The sequence below is a fragment of the Sebastes fasciatus genome, chromosome 8 (genome assembly GCF_043250625.1).
Source record: "Sebastes fasciatus isolate fSebFas1 chromosome 8, fSebFas1.pri, whole genome shotgun sequence".
NCBI lineage: Eukaryota > Metazoa > Chordata > Actinopteri > Perciformes > Sebastidae > Sebastes > Sebastes fasciatus.
This window is the reverse complement of record NC_133802.1, coordinates 27,636,256-27,650,454: the sequence shown is the minus strand read 5'-3', so window position 1 is coordinate 27,650,454 and position 14,199 is coordinate 27,636,256.

The following is a 14,199-nucleotide window of genomic DNA, read 5'->3' as shown; positions in this document are numbered from 1 at the left end:
CAAACCACCGGTTTCCTGCTGAGAACCATGGCCTCAGATTTAGAGGTGCTGATTCTCATCCCGACTGCGTCACACTCGGCTGCGAACCGATCCAGTGAGTGCTGGAGGTCGCAGACCGATGATGCCAACAGGACCACATCATCTGCAAAAAGCAGCGATGAGATCCTCAGCACACCGATCTGCAAACCCTCCTCCACCCGACTACGCCTCGATATCCTGTCCATGAATATCACGAACAGGATTGGTGACAAAGCGCAGCCCTGGCGGAGGCCAACCCCCACCGGAAACGAGTCCGACTTATTGCCGAGGATCCGAACACAGCTCTCGCTTTGGGCGTACAGGGATTGGATGGCCCTGAGAAGTGCCCCCCTCACCCCATACTCCCGCAGCACCCCCCACAGTATCTCCCGGGGGACCCGGTCATATGCCTTCTCCAAGTCCACAAAACACATGTAGACTGGATGGGCATACTCCCAGGCCCCCTCCAGGATCCTTGCGAGAGTGAAAAGCTGGTCCGTTGTTCCACGGCCAGGACGGAATCCGCATTGTTCCTCTTCGATCTGAGGTTCGACTATCGGCCGAACCCTCCTTTCCAGCACCTTGGAGTAGACTTTACCAGGGAGGCTGAGCAGTGTGATACCCCTGTAATTGGCACACACTCTCTGGTCCCCCTTTTTGAAAAGGGGAACCACCACCCCGGTCTGCCACTCCTTAGGCACTGTCACCGACTTCCACGCGGTGTTGAAGAGACGTGTCATCCAAGACAGCCCCTCCCCACCCAGAGCCTTCAGCATTTCTGGGCGGATCTCATCAACCCCCGGGGCTTTGCCACTGTGGAGTTGTTTGACTACCTCAGTGACTTCCACCAGGGTAATTGATGATGGTCCCCCATCAGCTTCCAGCTCTGCCTCTACCATAGAGGGCGTATTGGTCGGATTCAGAAGTTCCTCAAAGTGCTCCTTCCACCGCCCGATTACCTCCTCAGTTGAGGTCAACAGTGTCCCATCCTTACTGTACACAGCTTGGATGGTTCCCCGTTTCCCCCTCCTAAGGTGCCGGATGGTTTTCCAGAAGCACTTTGGTGCCGACCGAAAGTCCTTCTCCATGGCTGCTCCGAACTCCTCCCACACCCGCTGCTTTGCCTCCGTCACGGCAGTGGCTGCTGCTCTTCGGGCCCGTCGGTACCCTGCAACTGCCTCCGGAGACCTCCGAGATAACATATCCCGGAAGGCCTCCTTCTTCAGTCGGACGGCTTCCCTGACCACCGGTGTCCACCACGGTGTTCGAGGATTGCCGCCCCTTGAGGCACCTAAGACCTTAAAACCACAGCTCACCGCCGCAGCTTCAGCAATGGAAGCTTTGAACATCGTCCACTCGGGTTCAATGCCCCCAACCTCCACAGGGATGCCAGAAAAGCTCCGCCGGAGGTGTGAGTTGAAGATCTCTCGGACAGGGGCCTCCTCCAGACGTTCCCAGTTCACCCTCACTACGCGTTTGGGCTTACCAGGTCTGTCCAGAGTCTTCCCCCACCCTCTGACCCAACTCACCACCAGATGGTGATCAGTTGACAGCTCCGCCCCTCTCTTCACCCGAGTGTCCAAAACATGCGGCCTCAGATCAGATGATACGATTACAAAATCGATCATCGACCTTCGGCCTAGGGTGCTCTGGTACCACGTACACTTATGAGCATCCTTATGTTCGAACATGGTGTTCCTTATGGACAATCCATGACTAGCACAGAAGTCCAACAACAAACGACCACTCGGGTTTAGATCAGGGAGGCCGTTCCTCCCAATCACAATTTCACTTTTGTTTTAGGATTTTCCTTTGGGTGTTAATCATTTCAGTTTATGATAGAATTTTTTAACCTTTATTTACTGTAATTTTTTTACAGGTTTTCTGCACAATTCATATTTTTCCCCAGCAATGCTCTGCTTATTTATGCATTTAAAGTGTATTTTTTTTTGCTGTGCATTGTGTTGGTATTAGTCATTTATTAATCATGTGGCTCGTGTGGTCAATACAGTTTTATATGAATTATTTGTGTGTGTTTTTTATAATGATCTTGTAAAGCCCTTTGTGATGTTATGTCTGTAAAAAGCGCTATATAAATACATTTTACTTACTTATTATATTGTATTGTTGTGCTAACAGGACCTCGTATACAGTAGCATATCTTTTCTGGATTATTAAACAACTGAATAACTGTGATCACATACATCTCTTTGAAACAACCTCACCTTTACACACGCATATGCTTTAGTATACACACAGGTGTGCAGGCAAACACTCATCCATCATTTTGACAACCAATAACTGGTCACAGACCCCCGTTGCTAATGTTCCTCCACTTAGACTGTGTGTTTTCACAGGACTGTAATGGATGAGTCCATTAGTGTTGAATATTTTTCACACCCTCACTTGGCCAAAAGTGGGACGACTCTCTCACAGTAAGAAGAGCTTTCAACACTGTCATCACTTTCACATGATGAAATATATGGAAACAAGTTCACACACGGTCTGTCTTCCACTTTCTCATCTCATCCTTTCACTTATACAACATCGGTTATCCCACGTTTCAATTTTCATGTGACAAAATGAAATGAAAAAAAAGCAAAGTCAAGTTTAAGAGTATGAGATGCTAAAATGCACTTGGAAATATTTTTCCAACGCAGACAAATGACATTTTCTTTCAACATCTGAGGGTGTAAGTCAGATATGTGTTGACAGTGGCACATCTACCTTGTATGTAACCTGATCATGTGTCCAGAAAATAGGAAACACACATATGTGTGTGAGCATGTGTAGGTGAGAGTTTGTATATTTTTGGGATTTCTTTAGAAGGACTGAGTGTAATTATGGACAGATGAGATTATTTGTCTAGTCTACATTTCCATTAATGGTCTTTCAGGGCCGCTGGAGACATATGGATGGGGTTTAGGGTAAGAGGAAAAGGATAGAGAGAAAGGGGGATGGAAAAAGGAGCAACAAGGAGAAAATGATGAGGAACATAGAGGAATGTTAGCAAGCTGTTGAGCTTTCTCTCTTCCTCCCCTCCCTAATTACTGCGGCTAAGTGGGTTTCAGCTGTTAATGGTTATTGGAGATTAGATATGAGACGGAGTTTGGCTGGTGATCTGTGTATCTGGACTTAATATTTGGCTGCAACTGATAAGGGAAAAGAAAGGAAATTGCCCGGAGGGATTGGGACTGGTCTGTGTGTATATATAAGGTTGGATAATGAGCGGCAGCCTATAGGAAACAGTGGACTAATGACTTCATTACCAATTAGGAGGAGATTAGGAGGAGTAAAGACAGAAACAGAAGGAGAAGAAGGAGGAAGAAGGAGAGAAAACAACTTTTTGTTTATTGAAAGGCAGAATGGGAACCTGCTGTTGTATGTTAATGTATTTTGTGGGGAGGCAGGGTTGGTGGTTTTACTGTAAATCTCATCATTATACTTTTATTGCTGCCTGTGTTTTGTTTTCTTTAGGAGGCTGTAGCGGAGTGAAGGTACTGGTATATGAAAATGTGTTCTAAACGAGTCTCCCCTTTACAGACATGCCCACTTTATGATAATCACATGCAGTTATTTGAATGTAGTATAAATGTGTTATTTTTGTCTATTCTAAAATGGTGTATTTGAATATTTCTGCATACTGGGGTCCGTAAACAGTCTTGAGTTACATAAATTGGGCATCACTGTAAAGCTGAGAGTCTTGTGGATCCAATGAGACCAATTGTATTCATGTTGTGACCTCTAGGATAATCACAGCCTCATGAAACTTTACAGACACAAACTAGAGACCTAGGGCATTCAGAGGATGGATGGCTTTCAGAATGACAATAAGGAGGTTTCTGAGCAGTTTCCAGAACAGAAGTGCTCGCCATCCAATCGACGAAAAATGCAGTTCTTGCAGAAACCTCAAAATGTCAAAAGGTTTTTAAACCAAATCACAGCATGGCTTTTTCTATGGTGTTCCTCAAGGTCTTGATGTTCAAATGTGGTATTTTGGAGGGAATATTGATAATTTTAATAAATTCTCGATCAGTAAAAATGGTTAAATTTAGCACCAAATCTGTGTAACAAATGGTATCAAACCAAAAATTGCCGCAACAACTTATGAGACTTAAGTGAGCATGGGAATGACCATCATATACACTTATATATAATACTTTTTATTTCTGATTTATGACAAGAACAACTTGACACAGTGCTGAGCTTCATCTCAAATTAATCTTCAGGTTCCCAGCTTTCAGATGATGTACACCACTTCTATGTGACGTATACTGTTGACCTGCTATCTCCTCCTAAAGACCCCCTGTACCCCCCCTAAAAAAGACAAAAACGGGTCTATTCTGGGTCTCTTAGGGTCAGCCAAACCCAGTTCATCCAAATACCAATATCCCACTATAAAGTTCTGAGTTGAAGTCGGAGAGGACAGTGGTGGAAGACGTACTTTGACCTTTTACTCAAGCAGAAGTAGCTGTAGTGCAATGTAAAAAATACTCCATTACAAATTAAAGTCCTGCCCTCAATTCTACATAATAAAAGTACAAAAATATTATCAGCAAAGTGCTTAAAATATCAATATAGAAAGTATTCATTATGAATATAGGTTATAGTTTGGTATGTATTGGATTATTTTTTAATGCGTTTACATAAAAGTTGAACTACTTTATATAATGTTGGGCATGTTCATATTTTATAATGATGTTTTGTTTGCATGTAACGGCATGAAAAGTACAATATTTCCCTCTGAAATGTTGTGGAGTAGAAGTATAACGTGGCATAAAATATTCTAAAGGATAAGTGCTTTAAAACTGTAAGTAATTACAGCAGTTGAGTAAATGTACTTAGCTACATGTCACCAAGAGAGGATGCTCATATGTTCAGTTATTCTGTCATAAATGTAGTTACGTGCCTTTTGTTTGTGTTCAGTTCATCCATCAAGTCACATAATAAAACAAGCAGATGCAGGAAATTACTTGTTAACGAGTGGCCGTGAACTCCTGGATGACAAACTGAAAAACATTCCAGGTGGTCATAATTTTTACCAACTCTCTGTTTGGTATGCGTCCTCTCTGAGTAGATGTAGCGGCTCGGACGAAAACGTCATGACGAAATTTAGACAAGGTAAAGAGTGAAAGGTGAGGAGGAGGTGAGGAGCAATGGATGGGACAAACTGAGGTGAAAGAAGAAGAGGACAGACGACTGTACGGATGTGACCTCTCTGAGGGAGAACTGAACTGCCACTGGAGGGGTCAAAGGTCAGAATACGGCCTTTAGGGAAATGATCACGCACCATGCCCTCATGAATCATCATGGCAGCTTATAACTAAGTGTGTGTGTGTGTAGTATTCCCATATGCTCTTATTAGTGTGTTTGCTCGTGACTGTATGAGTGTGTGTCCAGTTTCTTACTGATGTGATGAATGAAAAGCACTTTCCTTTAGAGATCAGAGGTTAAATTCTTCTACTGGAAACATTTAGACACTCAAACCTTTTTCAGGCACCTGGGAACACACCCCTCCACACCCCTCCACACCCCTCCACACCCCTCCACACACACACACACACACACACACACACACACACACACACACACACACACACACACACACACACACACACAAAAGGAAAAAGTAGAGCAGAGTAGCCTGCTAGCACCCCACCCCAGCTGAATAATGCCCTGGATGTGAGGAAATCCAGACCGGCTTCGACAAGTGTCCATTCAGAGCTGCTCCACCCAACACAGCAGGGGACTACAGGGTCCGATGATCCACTAATCGCCGTGCAGTTCATCAGAATAACTGTCAAAAGGTACACTGTTCCAGAGATGTGATCAGGATAATAAAAAAACAGGAAGTGCTCATGGAAAATCAGGAAAGCAGAAACTGTCACATTAGACACAGTGGTCTACCTCCGGGTCTGAAAAGTGAGGCCAATGCTGAAGTGCCTTAAACCTGCATTCTTTCTAATAGCCAGCAGGGGGCGACTCCTCTGGTTGTATAGAAGTCTGATTGTATAGAAGTCTTTGAGAAAATGAGCCTACTTCTCACTTGATTTATTATCTCAGTTAACATTCTCTCAATCACTAGGTCCACAAACCAATGGGTGACACAAAATTATTCAACAGCGATGGTTGGTTGTTTCTCCGTATTGCATATGTTTGACATGCATTAATATGATAGATATTAGACCTCAGGCTTTATACCTGATAATAATACAGCCTCAAAAAGTATCATTAGGTGACGGCATATTAAGTTTCTTTTCTCAGGGCAGTAGCTTTTGTCTCTTAGCTACCTGGATACATTAGATTTTTTTGTGATTCTTGACAAGAGAAAAAGATGATCTCCTCACCGGTAATTCAATACTGCATGCAAAAGCTGGCCTTCTATACTGTTGCTTATGCAGTATCCGTTGATCTGAGGTGGTTTTTCATGCAACATGCAAGTGTGGATTTCCTGTTTGTGATACCCAGAAATTACTCATCTGTTGCGTTTAATACAAATGAGGGGAGGTAGGAGGGAGGTGGTTACCCTTTACTCTGAGGTGATGTATCGAGGACTCTGCTCGGAAGAGCTGATTACATGGTGGTAACACACAAGGCCCTGTGCTGGTGTGCACACGAACAGTGAGAAGATGAATTATCATCCAGAAAATCCAGCTGAGTAATAGTTTATTTAGTTTAATAGTTTTTTTGGCACATTGCTATTGTTGGTGGATTTGAACTGACAGTATGGTTTCACTGTGAACGTATATCACCCTCGGGGTGCTCTGATGTAGACTATTTTCCCAAACATGTCAGCCAAAGAAATCAAAATGGTAAGACTGGGGCTAAAGTGTGAAGAGATAAGGGTGGATGGAAGAGAAGATTTCAGCTGATCGGGAAAAAGCTTGAGAACCAGTTCCCAGTCCCAGAGATATTTACTTAAAGAAACAAATCTCACATGTGCTTTCACAAAGCACAAACTATTGCACAAATAGCACTAAGGTCTGCTCTGATGCAGGTAACCTAGTGGAAAGGTGATCTTAAATAATTCACCCCAGCTGGTTTCAGAATGCTAAAAATCACCATCAAGACCAGAGTTTCTGGCTGAATCTGCTAAAATGAGGCCTGCATTAAGTCGAGGAAGGATCAGAGTGTCCTGAGTGTTCAATTCCTCACCTCTCTTAAGCCCTAAAGAAAGGGAGTCGTCACACCCTGATTGGCCAAGAAGGGAAATGCACCAAGCTGCTCTCACTTCTTAATTAGGAACCATCAGTTCCCACATCCTGCTCAACAGGTGATCTGGATAACCTCCAATCAACTCAGGCAAAATGTGACATTCAGCTAAAATGAATGACAGCAAAGAATGAGGGACTGTTACATCTCTTTGTTGCAGCCAATTCTCACTGAAAGTGAACCTGTCTTATATCTCACTATGGTTATTTTTCATGCAAGTGCATACAGTATTAATGTGAAAATCTCCAGAGGCAAAAACAAAGCCCCGACCATACTGTCAGAGTAAAAAGAGCAGAATCGTTCCTTAATCAGTCAATCTGCTCTGCACGAGGAACCATTCTGTGCATGTTCTATGAAAAATCTTGTTTATTTTCAGTAGAAAACTTTACTCCTCCTGATCTGATTTGGTACATAACAGGGTTAGTGCTACACGATATGCAGGAGCACATTTGAAGTGAAGACAGACAGAGATGGCTGTACTCGGGCCTTAACCCTCTCTCCCTCTCTAAGAAAACAATAAAGGCGGCCTACCGGTTCTCTTAAAAGCTCTTTATCTGAAGCTACTGGCGCCTCTAACACACACCTTATCACACAGCCTTATTACACACAATCTGGTTGACACAGATACTCTCAAATGCAAACATACAGGAGCCTTGTCACTCATTATACTGAATATGTGAATTATAAATACATTCAGACTAAGAATTTCTATCAAATATGAATAAGGCTAATGGTTTTCAGTTTTTGACTGATCAAACTACAGTGTGTTTATATTAATTGTATTTTTACTTAAAATAAATAAAATTGCTTTAAAGGGAAATTTAAGAAATTAAAGTAAAAGTACAATTTTGTGTGAATATTGGCATTTAATTAATTTTATTATTATGTATTTTTACTTATTTTATTTATTAGTTGTTTTTCCCTTTTTCTTTATTTCTAAGATACTGCTTATTGAGAAATTAGCTGTTATGGCTAAATCTGGCACATTTACATGATGGCTCCTACTAATTAATGTGCATTGTCCGTTCTTAAATGAAATAAACACGAACATAATGTGTCTCTAATTAAGTCCTTTAGTATAGTTTGTTGCCTGTGACTGTCCAACAAACACATATGGACACATCATGTTGTACACACACAGAAGCAGGGATGAAAACACGTACAAAAAGTGCTTCAACATATAAATAAAAATACATTGTTGCACCTTCAGTTGACTTGCTTTTTGCTTTTTCATGCTATTCTGATGGTCCAGGTTAGAAAGGGGCTAGCGAGGGAATGAATGTGGTCGACTGAAACAACCAAAAGATTGTGTTTGTGTGTATGTGTCCGGTTTCCAGGTCACTATCAGCTAATACCAGCGTTCTCTCCTCTAACAGCATCTGACAGGTGAGGAGCGAAGCGTCTCTAACGGCTATCGACCACGTTAACTGGGGCATGTCTCACCTCCCACGCCTCTCTCTCTCTCTCACTTCCTTCTCTTTCACTTCCGCCTCTGTCATCATATCTCTCGCTCTCTGTCTTTGTTTGTTACTTCCACAAGTGAATATGTTTCCTCGAAATGCATGTTCACTTCGATGCATGTTAATAGTTTATTAAAAAGGCATTCCATATTGTTCTGTAGCCAAAAAGTCTAAAATATATAGAGTGATATTTGATGCACAGCTGTATACCAGCAGTGCTTAAAGGTCAGGTAGATGTTTCCATGCAAAGTCCATGAGTGTCTGTGGAATGTCGGGCTGATGAGCCGTCTGATTCCCTAATCCCACACAGTGAAGGCCTTCTTTGTTCCTGAATATTCATATCATCTCCATCAGTCTGCCAGCACACACACACACACACACACACACACACACACACACACACACACACACACACACACACACACACACACACACACACACCATACCAGTAGTCACCTATAGGAGAAGATAACAGCAGGCCTATCACTCTGATGGCTGCCAGGTCATCTGTCACCGCTGGAGGAGGGGAGGGGGGTCGCTAACTGGCGATGAAAGAGAGACAAGAGAAGGATTATTAACAAGCATGAGGAAGGAAAAACAGACAAAGACATGAGTGGCATAAGAAGAGAAAAAAAAGCAGAAAGGCCTGACAGAGAGGAAGAGAGATTGAGAGAGTGAGTGATGAGGGCAGAGATATCATGTAATTATACGTCTGGCTAAAATAGACGTATCTTGTCCGTCACCCGCAGTCTGATTTGCCTGTGCCAAACCCAAACCGCTACCTCTCTCTGCTCTCATGCTGTATGTTATTATCTCCTATCTTATCATTTTACAACATTATTATACAAAACCTCAATATTTAAAAGTGCCTTTTTCCACTCAACCCCTCCACTTGCACAGACTATACACAGCATGTTACTGTCTAGAATACAGTATGGCAAACTTTCTCACACTGGGAGAAAATTTGTTTGAGGTTACAAATCCTATTCTTTTGGAAATATTAATAAAATATTATAATGATATTAAAGTATATTTATATAGCACACAAAACAATGAAAGAAACAGTAAACAGTAGAAATTAAGATAATGTAACAAGAGTTAAATAAAGAACTGAGACAGCAACGACAATGAATATATATATATATATATATATATATATATATATATAAATAAATAAATAAATAAATATATAAATAAATAAATATATGTATATAAATAAATAAATATATACTGTATATATAAATAAATAAATGAATATATATATATATATTTATATATATTAATTTATAGTTGCAGCCCAACAGGCAACAAAAGCTGTCAGTGTGTCAGTGTGCTGACTTGACTGTGAATAATATATAAAGTGGGCATGTCTGTAAAGCGGAAACTTGTGGGTACCCATAGAACCCATTTTCATATCTTGAGGTCAGAGGTCAAGGGACCCCTTTGAAAATGGCCATGCCGGTTTTTCCTCGCCAAAATTTAACGTAACTTTGGAGTGTTATTTAGCCTCCTTCCCAACAAGCTAGTATGACACTGTGTTTTTAGGGCGTACTTTTTCATGCATGTTGCTGCTTAATTCACAGTAATAAAATGTAGAAATGTTACTTACATTTGCTTTTTGAAGTTAAACATTTGGCTCTGATTGAACTGTGTGTGTGGATGAACCTTTTTTATATGATTTCTAAAAAATGACATAACATTGAATGCTGCATAAAAGTCAGATATAAATCATGTTTGTAAGCTTGCTATTTTTTTTTGTAAATGCTTAATTTTCCAGTTACTTGAAGGGATGTGTGATTTCTAGAGATCTGTACACAAGCATCAATGAAAACCTCTCTGGTGAGTGTTGGCAGCACCTCACGTTGATCAATCTGGACTGAACAGTTCTAACACGATAGAGACAAGTCTGTCTAAAGTTGAATCTTCCCCTTTTTAAATCCGTGGTCGTTCATCACTCTTAATCCTTTAAAACCCTCCTTCACCTCAGAGTCAAGGCCTGAGCAGAAAAATACCATAATTCACATCACAACAACATGAGATTCAGCTCTCTGATCAGCTTAGAGCTGTCAGCATCTCGCCTGTGAAACTATCCAGTTAGTTTGTTCTGCAGAAAACTCACACGTGTGTCACTTTAATCATTTTTTTTCCAACATATGTGTGGAACATAGTCTGGTAAGTGATCAACAACATTTTAAACTTAAACAGATTGATTACGGTTTCCTTTTAATGTCATAGATAATAAACTGCTAAATGTAAAGGGTGTGAAGATGATGGTTACTATGCTTCAGTGGTGGAAGAAGTATTCACATCCTTTACTTAAGCAAATACCACACTGTAAAAAAATTATGTTACAAGCAAAGGTCCTGCATTGAACATTTTTCATATATCTAAGTATAATCATGTACTTAAAGTATTAAAAGCATGCTATGACAATAACCCAACGCCAAAAGTGACATATTCAGAATGCTGGTTTTGTCCAACGAATAGTACAAAATCGATAATTGATTAATTGACTATAAATACAATCTTAATCTGAAAAGTACAAAGCTGTCAGATAAATGTATAGGGGAGTAAAAAAAGCATAAAATCCCCCTCTGAAATGTAGTGGGGTAGAAGTATAAAAAGACATTAAAAGAAAAGACTCAAGTGAAGTACAAGTATCTCAAATTAAAATTTTCATAAAGCACTTGAATATTGTACGTAATTAGATTCCACCACAGTTTGTTTTTTTGCCCCACTACAGAGTCAACGATTGACAGCTGGGTCAGTCTGTCAGATAAGAGATGTTGACAACTCTGAGTGAGCCTCAACTGGCTCTCTTTCTGAATCTATTTCTGTTTTCCAGTCGGTTCCTGTTCAGGCCTCTCATACAACCTGCGTCTGTCTCTCTGTCTGAGCCTCAGATAACCATGACATTTACTGAGCTCAGTTTTTTCATGAAACTTCCTTGGGAAATCAATGCCTGCTTATGAACTTCACAGGGCTTTCATCCAGGTGACTGCTGTTCGTTCGCTTCCCATGGGAAACTAACAATGGGAAACTAACAATGGGTTGTTTGTCTTTGTCTTTACAACGTTTAGTTTCATTTTCACAAACGTAGTAATTTTAAGCCCAACCATGATGTTTTTTCCTAAACCTAACTATAGTGAGTTTGTTGCCTAAATCTATACAAGTGTTTTTTAATTCACATGTAAAGCATGTGTTTACTGCGACTGAAAAGTGGCGTCAAGGGGTCTGACAAAGCGTCAGTAAGTGACGAGTTGGGATGAGAATGTGCTGAACTACTATATCATTTCCTGATTCTGTCTTAAAAACTCAAATGAAGTTGGTAAATATCACGTGTGCCTGTCTCAGATTATTGTCTCTTTTTAATAGCAATATCTCAAATAATAAAAATAGAAAATAGAAACAGTTTCCACTGGAACTACGTTTTCCAAAGAAACCATCCTTAAAACATTGTTGATGGTGAGTAACCAGGACATTGTTTCTGTAAATGCTATTGATTTAAAACTTTTGTATGCTCCACAGTACAAACTAAATTCTATTCACATCTATTGTAATGGGGCGGAGGCAGAAATCTAAAGCTGAGTATCGCAAAACCTGGTCAAATAAGACTAAAACAACCTGCATAAACACAGAAACTGCATGGACAAAGAGGATCAGCAGGGTCATAGTTAAAGACATGCTGTACATACAAGGTGTTGGCTAATATGTGATTTATGTAAAGATTCAGTGAGTGTGTTGGTTTGAGTGTTTGGTGTTTTTGAGTTGAGCTCGTCCACTGCAAGATTTTTGCCTTTTTTGTGTGTTTGTATTTTATCATCCCAAGTGTCTATCAGCAGGGAGCCACATTCATTCAGTATGTGTGCTTTATGTTTCTTTGTGTTGCAGGCTGCGGCCCCCCAACTGTCGCCTTAACCAAACTTAAACCCACAGGAAGCAGCGCTTGACAAAAGAATACAGAAAATAAAAGCAGAGGGGCAGAGGAGGAAGTCACAGAGATGGAGAAAGAATAAAGACAGAGGGAGAGAAAGTGACAGAGTGAAAATAGATTAAGGGGATTATAGCAACATGTGATTTGCCACATGGTGATTTTCATGAAATCAAAGTGAGATCTCAGCAATAAGAGATTCTTTGTAGCCAACCATAGGTTACCTCTGTCCAGTCTTTTACTTGTGTAAGGCAAATTACATATTTCATTTGCCTCTGCTGCATCCATTCTTCCTTTAATTTGTGTGAGTCAACTTTATGGAAGTGCAATACAAAATAACTCTTTTATGAGTGGTATAAACAGAAGGTTAAGGATAGTCAGCAGATGTAAAGACATGAGGAGAGAGCGGGAAGGGTTGGTCCAGGGTGGAAGGGTAATGAGGGTTTAATGGGCTGCGTGGATAATAAAAAGACATGGAGGGGAGCAGTGAACAGGTGCTGACCATGTGTACACTGCAGTGTAAAGGCAGTGAAATCACACACACACAACACACACACACACACACACACACACACACACACACACACACACACACACACACACACACACACACACACACACACACACACACGTACTGAACCTTTGCCTCTCCCACACACTCGCTGTTGGACAAAACACAGCGCAGGTCTGCAAGGTCATGTGTGTGTCTGTCTTTTTGTATGTTTGCATTGTATGTACGTGGACCTCATGAGTGGCGATGCGTGACGGAGTGAGATTGAAGAGGTTCTAAATTCCTGCATTTCTATGAGGAGTCTTCTCAATTATTTACCTTCCTTGCCCCGTGCTTTTATTCTGAAACACATACACACACACACACACACACACACACACACGCACACAAAACCACTCTTCAACTTCAGGTCTGGAAACATACAGCTGTGTGTGTGTGTCTGTAATGGATGTGTCTTCATTTTAGGGTCAGTGAGGATGAATCCCACCGTTAGAACAGTGACCATGGGATTCATCACTAAGACTGCACCCTCTATGCACTCAGAGAGAGACAGATACACACCCAAACACGTTTGTACGTGACAGCTTTCCTTAAACATGGACTGTTTATAAGAAGTGGACGTAGCCACCGAGACGTCACCCATTGGTTTGTGGACTGCCGTTTTGAAGCACCATGATTTACTAAATGAACATCATGCTGTATTGAAGAAGACTTGAAACTAGCGATTGAGACCATAAACTCATGTTTACAATGTTTACTGAGGTAATAAATCAAGTGAGAAACAGGCTCATTTTCTCATAGACTTCTATACAATCAGACTTATCCTAAACTTCAGCTAAACGTGATGTTAACCTAAACCAAAACCAAGTCTTAATCCTCAAACGACCTTTTGAAGAAGCAAAATTTGGACCAAAATCAACTCATCTCGTTGGGCATACCACGCAGGAATCACTTGTGGATCTAGAGTAAATTATTGTGGTGCATTGTGAAATAAATTTTGGTGCTCTTTATCTGAATTTGCCCTGTTGACCAATTGCAAACCACTTTGAAGGTACTGATGTTTGAAG